The 11968-nt window shown below is 40.0% G+C and overlaps 1 non-coding gene across 1 annotated transcript; it reads right to left on the minus strand.

Annotated features, from left to right (window-relative positions):
* Nucleotides 1-6173: 6173 nt before the first annotated feature.
* On the minus strand, nt 6174-6280 carry LOC136162017 (U6 spliceosomal RNA). The gene has a single exon (XR_010661869.1). It is a non-coding gene; the product is annotated as a U6 spliceosomal RNA (small nuclear RNA).
* Nucleotides 6281-11968: the final 5688 nt, after the last annotated feature.

The following is an 11968-nucleotide window of genomic DNA, read 5'->3' on the forward strand; positions in this document are numbered from 1 at the left end:
GATTAGAGAATTAAATGAAAAGAAAAGAGGAAAAGTATCACGTGTGGTCCCTAAACACCACACATCTGAGAATATGATGCAGCAAGTGGGAACAAACCAGTTCTCAGCTATGGGGGCTGAGTTAGGGAACTGGCTTAGGGGCCTTATCTAGGGAACTCTCTTAGTCAGGACACTGGAAAGGGGCCTCAAATGGCCCCTGGAGGGGGGGGGCAATTTTGGCCTTTACAAAGCCTAGGACAATGCTCTTCTTTTGCCTGGACCAAGGCACACAGGAAAGAACCAAAAAAGACTCAGATATCTCTGCTTCTCCAACACCAAAAAGTCTCTTGTAGCCCAGAATTTACCCTGTGAATCTCCCAGAACACCTGGGATACACGGAATGGAGGAAGAAGCAATTCGTATCAGTGTCTACATGAGCCAAAGGAAGAATCTCCAGTGATGACAACACCCTGGCGCTGGGGCCCCGGACCACCTTATCGCATGAAAATGTCACTAACCTGACACACTTTTAAATGAGAAATGCTCAGACCAAGCAAGGAGTCTGCTCTCATCTAGGAAACCACAGAGTATTTAAGACGAAAAGCAAATCTGTTCACTTCTAAAGGAAAGTTTTCCACACTCTTTCTTTTGTACTTGAGAACATTTTAAACTTTGGAGAAATAAATGATCAACACTAAGTAGCTCTGGCTGCTCATGTGTTCTTTCAACTAAGCTCAGTGATCTTCCTATCTGATGAATTGATTCATTCAACCAATATTCATTGAATGTAGAGACTCATGAGGCCCAGTCAGTAAGGTATCTGCAGTCAGTGCCTTATGCCCAAATTAGAGCTTGTGTGAGGTATTAGGATAGTATAAGCTAAGTGTCCACCAATGACGGAGAAAGGGGCTTACTTCCCTAGGAAAAGGTGAACTGACCTTCCTCCCCATGCTATAGGACTGGAAAAAGGACAAGTACTTTTCAAAAGACCACAGTATATTTTATTCCAGGGCAGAACATAGCTGCTTTCAGCCCCTACTGCTCTTAATACAATTCTAGAGATCCAGCTAAGGATGTACCTTACAAATGACAGTTTAAGAAAATTAATATATTTCCTTTTAAGAAAACAAACTATTCTGCTTTTTTGTGAAGTGCTTTATATTTAGTAATCACTATTATTTTCAGAATAACATTTCAGAAGAATATATACCCAATTTATAGTTAATACCTTCTTGAAAAGGGCTCCCCAAGTGGCTCAGAGGTAAAGAATCCACCTGCCAATGCAGGAGTTGTGGACTCAATCCCTGGGTCGGGAAGATACCCTGGAGAAGCGAATGGCAATTTGGTTCAGCATTCTTGCTTGGGAAATCTCATGGACAGAGGAGCCTGGCGGGTTATAGTCCATGGGCCCATAAAAGAGTTGAACATGACTGAATGTGTACACACACACACAACACCCTCCTTCTTGTGGGGGGAATAAAATTAAACGTTAACTCTGAATCTACCCCAAACAGCTCACGGCTTTGTTGAGGCACATGATGTGGCCTCTCAGGGAAGAACACGGGATGCTACCACGGTCTATGTCTTCACTCTGTGTTCATGCTGGTACACATGCTTCTCAGGAGAACGTCTCTACCTCCCCCAACTTGCAAGCCCATGCCTCTGCCTCAGCCACTCCTCCTCCTCTAAAACACCACTTCTGGAGTCAGGCTCTGACCCAAATGCAATAGCATTCTTGACATCCATGGTGGCAATTCTGAAGTTTCAAGGATTCACCCTTTCTGCCTTGCTTCTCCGGGAAACTAATTCCTTCTGCCATCTCTACTTCAAGCTTTCTCTTGAGGAAGTTACTGAAAGTTCTGATTCTCTGTTAACTCTGAATAACGAAGGATGAGAGGGAGAATCAGAGAAATAATTTCAGTAGGAACCAAAGCTTCCCTGGTGGCTCAGTCAGTAAAGAATCTGCCTGCAATGCAGGAGGCCAGGGTTCGATCCCTAGGTTGGAAAGATCTCCTGGAGAAGGAAATGGCAACCAACTCTAGTATTCTTCCCTGGAAAATCCCACGAACAGAGGAGCCTGGCGGGCTACAGTCTATGGGGTCGCAGAGTCAGACATGACTGAGTGACTTAAACCACCACAGGAGCCAAAGCATCTGATTTCTTTTCTACACACATTTTTGGAGGATTTTTTCAAACAGCCTTCACAAGAACAAAAGAATGTTTATGGTGGCCAGCCTGAATTTTTTCAATTACATCAAAAGAGCTGCGTTTATTAATTAATGAGTGACATGCTAAATTAGAAAAGTGTTCTTTAATCTTCATAATTATATGCTTCACTTTATTTATTTTTTTAATATGTGTGACTACTGGCAGTCAATTAGCTAGTGATAATGTTTCCCATGGAAATCAATGGTAAATAACCATGTTACTTAATTAACATTTTGCCTTTTGATTTTTTTTGTAACAAAATAAGGGGCATCCTCCTGCTGCTTTCCATTACCTTCATCTGCAAGATGAAATGAAGGATCAGAGGGGTTAAGTACCTTGCCCAAGGCTACAAAGCTGAAGAGTTGCTCAGCTGGAATTTTAACTAGAAGATCCTATTTCTAATCCATATATTTCATACATCTCCACTCAATAGCATAAATTCTATAAAATAGCACCAATGGTGTCAAAGAAAGACATTAACACTGTCTTCTCTTCTGATCTTTTAAAAAATCAAATGAAATTATATTTAAGGTGTAAAGAAGGTAAAAAGAAAAATAAAACAGGTGTCTTCGGGCACCCCAATGTTCATCGCAGCACTGTTTATAATAGCCAGGACATGGAAGCAACCTAGATGCCCATCAGCAGACGAATGGATAAGGAAGCTATGGTACATATACACCATGGAATATTACTCAGCCATTAAAAAGAATTCATTTGAATCAGTTCTAATGAGATGGATGAAACTGGAGCCCATTATACAGAGTAAAGTATGCCAGAAAGATAAAGAACATTACAGTATACTAACACATATATATGGAATTTAGAAAGATGGTAATGATAACCCTATATGCAAAACAGAAAAAGAGACACAGATGCACAGAACAGACTTTTGGACTCTGTGGGAGAAGGCGAGGGTGGGATGTTTCGAAAGAACAGCATCGAAACATGTATATTATCTAGGGTGAAACAGATCACCAGCCCAGGTTGGATGCATGAGACAAGTGCTCGGGCCTGGTGCACTGGGAAGACCCAGAGGGATCAGTTGGAGAGAGAGGTGGGAGGGGGGATCGGGATGGGGAATACATGTAAAACCATGGCTGATGCATGTCAATGTATGACAAAAACCACTACAATATTGTAAAGTAATTAGCCTCCAACTAATAAAAATAAATGGAAAAAAAAAAAAAAAAACAGGTGTCTTGCTGTCACCTGTTCTTCAAAGTGGTTGTACCAATGTACAAATTACATCAGAAGGTTATAAATGTTTCCAAGGCCTCATCCCTACAACATAGGGTATTGCCAGATTTTAGGAATTTCACCATTCTAACAGCTATCATGATTGAAAAATATATGCATTTCCTTGATTACATTCACATCTAATGAGTCTGCCACAGTTAAGTCACACTAGAAACATATTTCTCCCTCCAACATCACACCTTCCTCTCAACCACAGTTTGTCTTTTCTGAAAAAACCAAGAGATGTTGAGCCTTTATAATTACTGCCACCACTCAAAATCCACAGTGACTGTTACCACTCAAAATCACTTCAAACTATTTCAAGAGTCTTTACAAATACTTCCTTTTTGGAAAAAAAAAATTTAAAAATACTATTAAACCATTTACCCTCTCTCCCAAGACTATAATAAATATCTTCATAGCCAAATCTTTGTATACAATATTAATAATTTCCCTCCAAATCAATTCATAAAGGTAGCACTTTTGGGTCAAAGAATATGATGATTTTTCAAGGTGTAATTATCTTTTTAAAACTCTTGATACATATGCCAAGTTGTATGCCAATGGAGGGTATCAATTCAGGGGTATATGAGTGTATCCTGACAGCCAGCCATCAGCTGGACAAAACTGAGTTTGGCCTTGTCAACCAGACTACTGTGTGACTCTTCACAGATACCTTCCTAAACTGCATAAGCCATTTACAGAAGTCAAATTATTTCCCCATTCTGGCAGGCATTGAAAACATTAAGAAGTCCAAGGCCTCACCATCAGTTTTTTAAACTTGACCTTTGCTTCATCCATTACCACCTACTCTTTCCTACTTCCTATATCTAACATTTGATTTGTTAGTTTCTTGGCAGCTTAGCTAACTTCCAAGCTCTGACTTCCCTGGCCTCCCCAGTGTTGGCATGAAAATTATGCAGATTCAGCTCACAAGTATGTTTCCAATATCATCTGAAGTGGAATATGACTTGCAGTACATTTACTATTATGTGTAAGTTCTAAATACAATTGTTCACTTTTTCCATAACTGTATCTGAAATACGCTTGGCAGGTAGGGCCAAAATGATATAGAAATGAGGATACCGCGACAAGCTGATGAGCTGAGTCTGTTGAGGTGGCGCAGTGATAGGTGAGCTCGCCCCTTCCCTGCCAACTAGGTCTCAGGGGTATTTCCTCCAGGTTTACACCTGGGACAGCTCCGAAATGTCTAAGAAGTCTACAGTCCCTTCCTGACGGGCACTAGACTCAGGGCAAATTTCTACTGCCACACCTGAGCAATCCTCACTAAACATCCCATCTCCACTTCTCCCCAAACCACCTAGCAGCCCCATCTAGTCAGGGTAGAATCCTATGTTGTGGTTGTTCAGTCACTCAGTCGTGGACTGAGTGGACTGTAGCCACTCAGACAGGACTGTAGCCTGCCAGACTCCTCTGTCCATGGGGTTCTCCAGGCAAGAATACTGGAGAGGGTACAATCCTGTGATCTAACAGCTAGCAAAAGTTCACTGTGGCTTCTCCATAAGTTATCACATGCTTTGAAATTTTCCAAGTCTTCCTTCCTCTTAGTCAACCAGGTCTTTCACACTGTTGAGTTGGAGAGGTTATATTCTACATACCACTCACCACTGAACATGTCACTGCATCCCTCATCTTTCCACTTTCACGACCTCTTTTTCACTCTGAAAAACAACTATCATCGAACTGTATCTCTCTCTCACACACACTCTCTCTCTCCCCCTTTGCTTTCATCCAACCATTCCTTCAGACTACCCACAGCTTGCCTTCTTTACTGAAAAACTTCAGCAAAAATCATTTCAATTATCTGTTCCTTTATTTCCTCTGACAAGCTAGTCTCTATAACTGCCATGTAAGAGTAAAAGAGAAATATAGTATTTGGAGATGGATACCCTTCACATACTCGTTTGTTCTCATATGATGTCTAGAGTAGTAGCAGGCTAATTAACAGTCAATGTTTAGGTTATGAAGTTGTATTCAGCTACCTATTCAGGACTTTCCTGGTGGCTCAGACGGTAAAGTGTCGTCTACAATGCGGGAGATCTGGGTCGATCCCTGGGTCAGGAAGATTCCCTGGAGAAGGAAATGGCAACCCACTCCAGTACTCTTGCCTAGAAAATCCCATGGACAGTGGAGACTGCTGCAGGCTCCACTGTCCATGGGGTTGCAGAGTCAGACATGACAGAACAACTTCACTTTCACCTATTCAAAAGATGTTATGCAGCCAGACTCTGCTAGACCCTGCAAACACCCCGGTCTGGTCATTCTCTCCCCCCCCCCCGCCCCCCCCCGCAGACTTGGCCCTATCAAGGCTAGTCTCACGTGTCTCCTCTCTCTCTCGCCGAGGCCGTTCATCCTGAGGGTGCCCCCTGGATCCTGCCGAGGCTGGACCCCGGCACTGGACAAGCCTGCCTGCTCCCCTGTGGCCTTGACAGAGGAGGCCAGTTGCCAGCTTTTGAATTTGTGTCAGTCTGCTAGAAGAGAAATGGTATCACAGGGTGCTTATAATTAGAATTTCTCTCTTGGTTTAAGTGGGCTTGATTTTTTTTTTATGAACCTCAGGGCCATTTGTGGTTTTTTGTTTTTTTTCATTTATTAGTTGGAAGCTAATTACTTTACAATATTGAAGAGGGTTTTGTCATACATTGACATGAATCAGCCATGGTTTTACATGTATTCTCCATCCCGATCCCTCCTCCCACCTCCCTCTCCACCCGATTCCTCTGGGTCTTAAAAATATGGAACGTTTCATGAATTTGTGTGTCATCCTTGTGCAGGGGCCATGCTAGTCTTCTCTGTATCGTTCCAATTTTAGTATATGTGCTGCCGAAGCCAGCACCCATTTGTGTTTTTAAATGTCCTTTCTCTACTGTTTCCCTGATTTCTTAGAACTCAACTATTAGAGAGATTAGTTCTTTTTCTGTGACATGAGTTGCATGTTTTCCCCAAATGTCTTTCATTTGACTTATGAGTGTATTTATTGCCACACAGAAGTTTTTTTTTGTTTTGTTTTAATGTAGTTGAATTGGTCAGTCTTCTTTCACTTCTAGTTTTGAGTCATCCCCAGCAAAGCCTTTGTCACTGTCTTGGTGCTGATGGTTACACGGCAGTAGGTTACTAGAACAGCTGTGACACATGAGAAGAGCTTGAGGATTTGTTTGTTGAACGAATTAACACAGGAAAGAATAAGGAATGGTGCCTAACCTCAGGAAGCAAGGGCCCCTGAAGAATTGTACTTTTCTTTTTAACTTCTCAGATGCAGCGCCCATGGGAAGCTCCAGGATGTTCAGGGCCTCTGGTGTCCAGTTTGATGGGTCAGGCTCTGGGGGATGTTGCTCGTATCTTATTTGCAGTCCACTGTGGGTCAATTTAGTTTCACACCGTTAGAGATGTCCCCGCTGTACACAAATGCATGCCCAGTTGTGAGGGCCCTGACCAAGGGTGACCTGCTTGGGCTCAGCCTCAGTACAGACCCCTACCCTCTCCCCCACCACCCCACCAACCGCTGCAGACAGGGAGGACAGGAGTGAGTGGACACGCACTCCGGAGGCTTCGAGAGAGCAGATCCTCTTTGGTTGGGGCCTGGATTCAGGACTTAGATAGTGACTTAGGGGACAGGGGGTATACCAGAGCCAACTGAAACAGTGACAGGCAGTGGCCCAGGATGGTCGGCCTGGAGAGCTGGTGTGCTGGGGTCTCAGCGAGGGGGGCTTGATGGACGGGAGTGCCGGGTCCCGGTGGGGTGCCCAGCCCTGGGCAAGCAGCCTCAGGGTGAGCGAGGTGGCCGAGGGCAGCTGACCCAGCCCCGAGGCTGGCCATGCACTCTGGCACTCCACCCCACGCAGTCACAAGAGCTGTCTGTGCCCTGCTGTCTTCAGCCCGAGCTGGCTGCAGGCTGGCCCCGTCCTCCTGGCCTGAAGCAAGTGACCTCAGCACTCTCTGCCAGGCCAGCTGTTCCGCCTCCCCTCCCGCTTCTGCCCGGAGGCCAGGCCTGACCTGTTTCCTTAGAGCCTGAAGGTGACCGATGAGACGGAGGGAAATGGCCCTGCCCTCTGCTTCTCCTCCACAAACAAAACCCTTCTTTGAGGGACTAAACAGCCAGTTCCTCCTGTGAAAGACCCGCAGCTTCCCTTTTAGATCTTTTGGCCCAGGGACTTTGGGTTTTCACTTCATTTCATTTAGACCTTGAAAGTCACAAAAATAGACATTGCTGTATTTCTTTATTATTATTGGGGATCCTCACTTAATTTCATTTAGACCTTAAACATTACAAATAGACATGTTGCTGTATTTATTTCTTATTATTTTGTTGGTTTTTTTTTTTTTTTACTTCATTTCACTTAGACTTGAAAAGTCACAAAATAGATACATTGCTATATTATTATTATTATTATTGGGAATCTTCATTTCATTTAGACCTTAAAAATTACAAATAGGCATGTTGCTCTATTTATTTGTTATTATTATTATTATTATTATTTTTACTTCATGCCATTTAGACCTTAAAAGTCACAAAATAGTCATGTTGCTCTATTTATTTATTTATTGTTATTATGTTGGATGGGTTCCACTTCATTTCATTTAGACCTTAAAGTCACAAAACAGACATGTTGCTACATTTATTAATTATTATTATTATTCTGAGTCTTGTGGGCTTTCTCTAGTTGCAGCATTCAGGGGGTTCTCTCCAATTTGTGACACATGGGCTTAGTTGCCCTGTGGAATCTTAGTTCCCCATCCAAGGATTGAACCCGTGTACCCTGCATGGGAAGGTAGATTCTCAGCCATGGATCCACCAGGGAGGTCCCTACTTATTTAAAATAACCAACAAGGACCTACTGTAAAAATTAATTAATTAAGAAGTCATAAAATAGAGCTCACCCAAACCAACAGTTTGACTTTTTTTTCAGACCAACAGACCTTAAAAAAAAAAGATGTTATGCAGTTTTAGCCAGTTATTCCAGTGAGTAAAAATGTAGATTGGACAGACACATCTGAAAAAGAGCATTTTACTAAACCATATTGTAACAATTCCATCAGAGGTAACAGACAAGAGGGCTCCAGCCATCCCATAACCTGCTCAGCTGCCTCGAGGCTAAAAGGAGTAACAGCCTGTGACATTTATTAAGTGCAACTGCAGTACACAGGTTGAAAAGTGCTGAATTAGAGGACACATAAAAATGTAATAATAAAAAGAATGCTGCATATAAAACTAAAGAAATCCAGCCAAAGTTATCAGTAAGATTCAGGCTATGAATACTTTCACTTGGAAAAGAAAGAAAAAAAGATGAACCAACTCTTCTAAATAAAACAGAAAGAGATGGCAACAATTGATAAATTATCGAATGACAACCTGACAACCAACCAGGTATAAATTTCTTTTAAATGTAAATTGGTAATTTTTTTTTTTTTTTTTTTTGCTGTGCTGCACAGAGTGTAGGATCTTAGTTTCCTGGTGAGGGATCAAATCTGTGCCGAAGCAGGTATAAGTTGCTTTCATGAGGTTTAATCAAATCTAAGGGCCAAAAAATTCTTGTGCTGATAAAACTGTTCTGCAAAACAAGAAACAATGAAAATATCCCCTAATTTGTTATTACTTCATATATCTTAGTATGAAGCTGATATAAGTATCAGACTTATATCTATAACTTATAACTATAGACTGGGCAAACTTACAAACACTATAAACATTTTACAGAACAAACTACCAAAAAATTGAATTCATTGTTCTATTAACATACTGAAATACACTCATCAAATAGTTTATCCCAGGAATATAAAGCTGGTTTGATATCAGAAAACATGTTAAAGTAATTCACAATATAAGTGGATCAAAAGAGAGAAATATCTATCACCTGAAAGATGTGGAAAACACTGCTTGATAAATCTCAACATCAACCCACATTTAAAAATTTATCTAGTAAGCAGAAACAAGAGGATACTTTATTTTCATCATATAGACTATCCAAATCCAATCTCATGCAAACACTAAAATGTTTACAGGAATTCCTCTACCTTAAAAGAAATTAGACACTACTCTTACACTACTCTTCAACATTGTTCTAAGAGTTACAGGAAATGTACTGAAACAAAAGGGGAAAAGTTATAAATGTTCTGAGAAGAGATTATCTCAAAGAGAAAAATAAACAGGCTATAAAACTGTACAGAAAATGCGATTTTTTTAATTGAAAATATACGACAGGGATTTCCATTGTGGTCCAGTGGTTAAGAATGTGCACTTCCCCTGCTGGGGGCACAGATTCGATCCCTCAGCAGGAAACTGAGATCCTGCACTCTGTGCAGCACAGAGAAAAAAAAAAAAATTACCATTTTACATTTAAAAATCACTAAGAAGGTAAATTTTGTGGAACTACATTTTCATCACAATTTAAAACCTAAGTATACACATGTAGAGATTTTTTTAAAAAGACTGGTGGCTATCCCTATGTGAGAGAATTCTTACTTGGCTTCTCTGCCCTTCTCAAACAGATCTCTGTTGTGACCCACAGTATGCTGAAAACTTTAAAAAAAAAACTTAAACTTATACAGTGAAGAAATAAAACACAAACACAGAACTGATTATGAGAAAGACATTCTACTGGATTGAAAGAATCAGACTTTTTATGTGCCCTGCCAAGATGATTTACCAGTGAACTATTTGAAAACTTTCAAAGAAAAGATGATTATCACATTCTATAGAAATTTCTCCAGAATGACACTGTCCAAAATGGTAGCCATTAGCAACATGTGGTTACTGAGTTCTTGAAATGTGACTGGTGCATCTGATGAAGTAAGTTTTCTTAATGTTATCTGATTCTACTCTTTAATGGCATGTGGCAAATGGCTAACAACTGAACAGTATAGTCCTAGAGGGGAGAAAAGATGGAAGTTTCCCATTTTGGAATCACCATGACACAAAGAAAATAATGGCAATTTTATTAATCATACAAGAAAAGTCTGGATGAAATACTGGAAAACTGAACAGAACAGTGTATGAAGAAAATACGCAATGCTCAAGTATTATTTTCTTCCAGATACACAAGGACATCTTAATAATCAGGAAATAACTAAATATAATTTATGACATCAATTATAGCAAGGAGGAAAGCTCTATAAGCCTGTCTTCAGATGCTGAGAATGCATCAGTAAGATTTAAGTATTTATTCCTGATTTTCAAAAATCGCAGAACTTTCCTAGCATAATTAAAAAATATGAATCTTTGGGCATCAGCAAACCTGTAACTAACATACTAGGAATATTTCATTAAAGTCAGGAAGGAACAAGACAGATGAGCAGCCATAACTATTATTATTTATCATACCTTTATAGGCAATATAAAAATAAAAAGAAATAAGACAACTATTACAAAATTGGAGAATAAATTACCATCTATAAAACAAAAGTTATTAAAAATCAGCTGAAACTATTAATACTAAGAAATGAATAGTAAGGCTGCTGGTTATTCTTTCCAAGTGGAAATGCTGATAATAAGTATATTTAAAAGAAATCCACTAGTAAGTGAATTTAAAGTTTACAAAAGTACTACAAAGGCTTAAGAGTCACCAAATGTTGAGCTTTCCCTTGAAACAATCAAATCAAATCTGCTAATAAAACTCTTCAAAGGTTTCTGACTCTTCAGTCACCCCACATGAGTAAGGATACAAACACTCTCTCCCCATTCAATGCATACTGACTTCCTACTAACCCAGCAAACAACCATGGCAAAACTAAAACTATTTCAGAAAAAGGCTAATTAATATTTATTTTCTTTATGTTGAAAAAAGAGAACTGTCATGTTTCCTCTTGGAATATGCCCCTGAAATGTTAAAGAGTTAACCACATGGAAGAGATTTAAAAGTGCACGAGAGAAAGCTAAAGATTTGGAATCCTAATTCAATTTCCCCTCACATTTTAATAGGAGCCTGGAGCAAATGTCTGTTTTTAGAGATACTCTCAGCAGAGAACTGAACAAAAGACTATGTGTCTTCAACCTGGTAGGTCTCTGCAGTCCCATCTCTATCAACTTTTCAAACCTCAGGTTGGAGTTAAATGATTTTCAACTTTCAATTGACTATTTCCAGGCCATAAAATCTAACCACACTTATAAGATGGTGTAAGTAATCCAAGTGAGTTATAACTGAGTTCAAGTGTGAAATCTGCATTTTTCAAGTGCCAGTAAAAGAACTTTACTTTAGACTTTGACTCTATACACTGACTTGCTCAAGAAAGCCATATAATGTTTTCATTTCCTTCTCCAACAAAAATTTTCATCTGCAGCTGATAAATCTGACTCGGTATCATTTTGGATAAAAAGCACATGGGTATCAGTCATACCACTCTATGATTTTCTTATTAAAATAAGAACTGCACCTTTTTCTCTAAGTTAACAAGAACAAAAAAGATGAAGTTAACAGGCATGCCTGATCACTATAAACATTGCTGTCTCTGTAGTATGTGCCAGCCACAGGCCTGCAACAATATAAAAAGAAAGAAGAAATCACCTTTGATCCATGGTGTGGTCATCTTA

Source organism: Muntiacus reevesi, chromosome 2 (genome assembly GCF_963930625.1).
Source record: "Muntiacus reevesi chromosome 2, mMunRee1.1, whole genome shotgun sequence".
Lineage (NCBI taxonomy): Eukaryota > Metazoa > Chordata > Mammalia > Artiodactyla > Cervidae > Muntiacus > Muntiacus reevesi.